The 5,587-nt window shown below is 46.3% G+C and overlaps 1 pseudogene; it reads left to right on the forward strand.

The window, feature by feature from the left end:
• The first annotated feature begins 2,456 nt into the window (after positions 1–2,456).
• LOC149984492 (uncharacterized) lies at positions 2,457–3,249 on the forward strand (annotated as a pseudogene).
• Positions 3,250–5,587: the final 2,338 nt, after the last annotated feature.

Below are 5,587 nucleotides of genomic sequence, written 5' to 3' on the forward strand. Positions count from 1 at the left end.
GGAACCATACTTAGGTAGCCCTTTTTCCCACCTGTCTTTGTGGGAAGTTGACTTTGTTTATAGCACATAGCCTTTAGCTTCACGGTTTGTTTGGTAGTGTTTATTGTTTTGTTCTGCGTCTTTTTCTAAAAAAAAGAGAATGTACACTCACCACGCTGCGCCTTGGTCCTCTTCTTTCAACGGCCGTGACAACATCTTATTTCACTTATAATTCACTGTATCACAATTGCATTGGGTCAGAAGTTCACATACACTAAGTTGACTGTGCCTTTCTGGAAAATTCCTGAAAATGATTCCATGGCTTTAGAAGCTTCAGATAAGATAATTTACATAATTTGAGCCAATTGGGGGTGTACCTGTGGATGTATTTCAAGGCCTACATTCAAACTCAGTGCCTCTTTGCTTGACATCATGGGAAAATCAAAAGAAATCAGCCAAGACCTCAGAAAAAAATTGTAGACCTCCACAAATCTGGTTAGTCCTTGGGAGCAATTTCCAAACGCCTGAAGGTACCATGTTCATCTGTACAAACAATAGTACGCAAGTATAAACACCATGGGACCACACAGTCGTCATACCGCTCAGGATGGAGACGCATTCTACTTCCTAGAGATGAACGTACTTTGTTGTGAAAGGTGCAAATCAATCCCAGAACAACAGAAAGGACCTTGTGAAGATGCTGGAGGAAACAGGTACAAAAGTATCTATATCCACAGTTAAACAAGTCCTATATCGACATAACCTGAAAGGCCGCTCAGCAAGGAAGAAGCCACTGCTCCAAAACTGCCTTAAAAAAGCCAGACTAAGGATTGCAACTGCACATGGGGACAAAGATCGTACTTTTTGGAGAAATGTCCTCTGGTCTGATGACCAGAGGCTTGCAAGCCGAAGAACACCATTCCAACCGTGAAGCACGGGGGTGGCAGCATCATGTTGTGGGGGTACGTTGCTGCAGGAGGGACTGGTGCACTTCACAAAATAGATGGCATTATGAGGACGGAAAATTAGGTGGATATACTGAAGCAACATCTCAAGACATCAGTCAGGAAGTTACAGCTTGGTCGCAAATGGGTCTTCCAAATGGACAATGACCCCAAGCATACTTCCAAAGTTATGGCAAAATGGCTTTAAGGACAACAAAGTCAATGAATTGGAGTGGCCATCACAAAGCCCTGACCTCAATCCTCTAGAACATTTGTGGGCAGAACTGAAAAAGTGTGTGCAAGCAAGGAGGCCTACAAACCTGACTCAGTTACACCAGCTCTGTCAGGAGGAATGGGCCAAAATTCACACAATTTATTGTGGGAAGTTTGTGGAAGGCTACCCGAAACGTTTGACCCAAGTTAAACAATTTAAAGGCAATGCTACCAAATACTAATTGAGTGTATGTATGTAAACTTCTGACCCACTGCAAAAAAAAAAATCATATATTTTTATTTATTTTACCTTTATTTAAGCAGGTAGGCTTGTTGAGAGCAAGTTCTCATTTAAAACTGTGACCTGGCCAAGATAAAGCAAAGCAGTTCGACACATACAACAGAGTTACACATGGAATAAACAAAAATACTGTCAATAATACTGTCACGTTCTGACCTTAGTTCTTTTGTTGTCTTTGTTTTAGTATGGTCAGGGTGTGAGTTTGGGTGGGTAGTCTATGTTCCTTTTTCTATGTTGTGGTTATGTGTTTGGCCTGGTATGGTTCCCAATCAGAGGCAGGTGTCGTTCGTTGTCTCTGATTGAGAATCATACTTAGGTAGCCTTTTCCCACCTGTGTTTTGTGGGTGATTATTTTTCCATGTCAGTGTTTGTTCCACACGGGACTGTTTCGTTCGTTTAGTTTATTCACGTTGTTATTTTGTATTTCAGTGTTCAGGCAAATAAACATCATGAACACGTACCACGCTGTGCATTGGTCCGATATTTCCTACTCCTCCTCAGACAAGGAGGAAGACGATCATTACAGAATCACCCACCAACCAAGGACCAAGCAGTGTGGTATCGGGCAGTAGCGAATTCTGGACTCCTGGACATGGGAGGAGATTTTGGACGGAGAGGGACCCTGGGCAGAGGCTGGGGAATATTGCCGCCCCAGGGAAGAGCTGAAGGCAGCCAAAGCGGAGCGGCGGCAATTTGAGGAGTTGGCACGGCAGCGCAACAGGGACAAGAGGCAGCCCCAAAAATGTATTGGGGGGGGACACGGGGTGTGTTGCTAAGTCAGGTAGGAGACCTGAGCCAACTCCCTGTGCTTGCCGTGGCAAGAGAGTGACCGGGCAGGCACCGTGTTATGCGATGAAGCGCACGTTGTCCCCAGTGCGCACTCTTAGCCCGGTGCGCTACATCGCAGCTCCTCGAATCGGCTGGGCTAGAGTGGGCATCGAGCCAGGAGAGATGAAGCCGGCTCAGTGCATCTGGTCTCCAGTGCGTCTCCTCGGCCCGGGTTATACGGCACCAGCCCTATGCACGGTGTCCCCGATTCGCCAGCACAGCCCAGTGTGGCCTGTTCCAACTCTCCACACTTGCCGGGCTACAAGCGACAGGTTGTTGTATCCAGCCAGGACAGGTTGTGCAGGCTCGTTGCTCGAGACCTCCAGTGCGCCTCCACGGCCCAGTGCATCCTATGCCTCGGCCAAGGAAGAGGCCACCTGTAGGTCTCCCCAGCCTGATGGTTCCTGTGCCTGCTCCCAGAACCAAGTCTCCCTCCAGTCCGGATCTGCCAGAGCCGCCCTCCAGTCCGGAGCTGCCAGAACCACCCTCCTGTCCGGAGCCGCCAGAGCCGCCCGTCTGTCCGGAGCCGCCAGAGCCGCCCGTCTGTCCAGAGCCGCCAGGGCCGCCCGTCTGTCCGGAGCCGCCAGGGCCGCCCGTCTGTCCGGAACCGCTAGGGCCACCTGTCCGCCCGTCTGTCCAGAGCCGCCAGGGCCGCCCGTCTGTCCGGAACCGCTAGGGCCGCCCGCCTGTCCAGAGCCGCCAGAGCCGCCCTTCACTCCGGAGCCGCCAGAGCCGCCCTTCACTCCGGAGCCGCCAGAGCTGCCCTTCTCTCCGGAGCCACCAGAGCCGCCTTTCACTCCGGCGCCGCCAGAGTCTCCCGCCTGTCCGGCGACACCAGAGTCTCACGCCTGTTCGGGGCCCGCTTAAAGGGTCCCCAGATCGGGGTCAGCAGCGAGGGTCGCCACTCCAGAGGCGCCAACTAAGTGGGCCAAGACCAAGGTGGAGTGGGGTCTACCTCCCGCACCAGAGCCGCCACCGCAGTGAAATGCCCACCCAGACCCTCCCCCCAGGTTTTGCGGCCGGAGTCTGCACCTTTGGGGGGGAGGGGGGTACTGTCACGTCCTGACCTTAGATACTTTTTTATGTCTCTATTTTGGTTTGGTCCGAGCGTGAGTTGGGGTGGGCATTCTATGTTTTTAATTCTGTCTTGTTCTGTGTGTTGTATTTCTATGTGTTTGTTCTGGTATGGTTCCCAATCAGAGGCAGCTGTCAATCGTTGTCTCTGATTGAGAACCATACTTCGGTAGCCTTTTCCCACCTGTGTTTGTGGGTAGTTGTTTTCTGTTTTTGTCATATACCAGACAGAACTGTTTAGTTCATTCTCTTTTGTTGTTTTTTCATTCAGTGTTCAATTCATAAATCAAGATGAACATGTACCACGCTGCACCTTGGTCCTCACCTTCTTCAACCCACAACAGCCATTACAAATGCAGTAGAAAATACAGTAGAAAAAGTATATATACAGTGTGTGCAAATGAGGTAGGATAAGGGAGGTAAGGCAATAAATGGGCCATGGTTGCGAAGTAATTACAATACAGCAATTAAACACTGGAATGGTAGGATGTGCAGAAGATGAATGTGCAAGTACAGATACTGGGGTGCAAAGGAGCAAGATAAATAAAAAAATACATTATGGGGATGAGGTAGTTGGATGGGCTACGTACAGTTGTAGTGATCTGTGAGCTGCTCTGACAGCTGGTGCTTAAAGCTAGTGAGGGAGATATGAGTCTTCCAGCTTCAGTGATTTTGTCTGTGTGTGGAATTGTTATATGTAAAGGATTGTGTACTCCAGGCTGGCTTGCACCGGGTTATTGTAACCCGTGTGTGCTTAGTTTTCTGAGTGCCGTGTTGTGTTCGCCTCAATAAAGGGCTCCGTTTTCTACCCATTTCTGCTCTCCTGCGCCTGACTTCCCTGCAGCCAGTTACACACTCCATTACAGTTAGATAACACAGTGTCCATGTGATGAAAGAGATAAAAGCTGAAAGAAATCATTCTCTGCTATTATTCTGACAATTCATATTCTTAAAATAAAGTTGTGTTCTTAACTGACCTAAGACATGGATTTTTTACTAGGATTAAATGTCAGGAATTATGTAAAACTGTGTTAAATGTATTTGGCTAAGGTGTATGTAAACCTCCGACTTCAACTGTATTTACACATCAGTGCCAGTACATTTTGAATAACTGCCTGCTAATCAGGTCCAGAAGCTAGAATATGCATATAATTAGTAGATTTTGATAGTAAACACTCTGAAGTTTCCAAAACTGTTTGAATGATGTCTGTGAGTATATCAGAACTCATATGGCAGGCAAAAACCTGAGTAAGAATACAACCAGGAAGTGGGAAATCTGAGGTTTGTAGTTTTTCAAGTCATCGCCTATCCAATATACAGTGTCTATGGGGTCATATAGGCTTCCACTAGATGTCAACAGTCTTTAGAACCTTGTTTCAGGCTTCTACTATGAAGGGGGAGAGAATAAGAGCTGTTTGAACCAGGGGTCTGGCAGAATGCCATGAGCTAAATCACGAGCCATGAGAGCGAGCTGCGTTCCATTTAATTTCTAAAGACAAAGTAATTGTCCGGTTGGAATATTATTGAAGATTTATGATAAAAAACATCCTAAAGATTGATTATATACATAGTTTGACATGTTTCTACGAATTGTAATGGAACTGTTTTGACTTTTTGTCTGGAATAAGTGCCTGCGCCTTGTGAATTTGAATTTATGAACTAAACGCGCGAACAAAAGGGAGGTATTTGGACATAAATGATGGACTTTATCAAACAAAACAAAACATTTATTGTGGAACTGGGATTCCTGGGAGTGCATTCCGATGAAGACCATCAAAGGTAAGTTAATATTTATAATGTTATTTCTGAGTTTTGTGACACCTCTCCTTGGTTGAGAAATGGCTGTATGTTTTTCTGTGGCTAGGCGCTGACCTAACATAATTGCATGATGTGCTTTTATCGTAAAGTTTTTGTGAAATCTGACTCAGCGGTTGAATTAAGGAGAAGTTTACCAATAATCGTAGGTAAAACACTTGTATCTTAGATCAATGTTTATGATGAGTATTTCTGTAATTTGATGTGGCTCTCTGCACTTTCACTGGATGTTTGTTTGAGACAATGCATTTCTGAACATAACGCACCAATTTTTCAAATGAGGCTTTTGGACATAAAGATGAACTTTATCGAACAAAACACACATTTATTGTCTAACATGGAGTCCTGGGAGTGCCATCTGGTGAAGGTCGTCAAAGGTTAGTGATTCATTTTAATGCTATTTCTGTCTTTTGTGACACCTCTCCTTCTTTGG

The sequence above is a fragment of the Oncorhynchus mykiss genome, chromosome 3, assembly GCF_057628025.1.
Source record: "Oncorhynchus mykiss isolate SJ-2025 chromosome 3, ASM5762802v1, whole genome shotgun sequence".
Classification (NCBI taxonomy): Eukaryota; Metazoa; Chordata; class Actinopteri; order Salmoniformes; family Salmonidae; genus Oncorhynchus; species Oncorhynchus mykiss.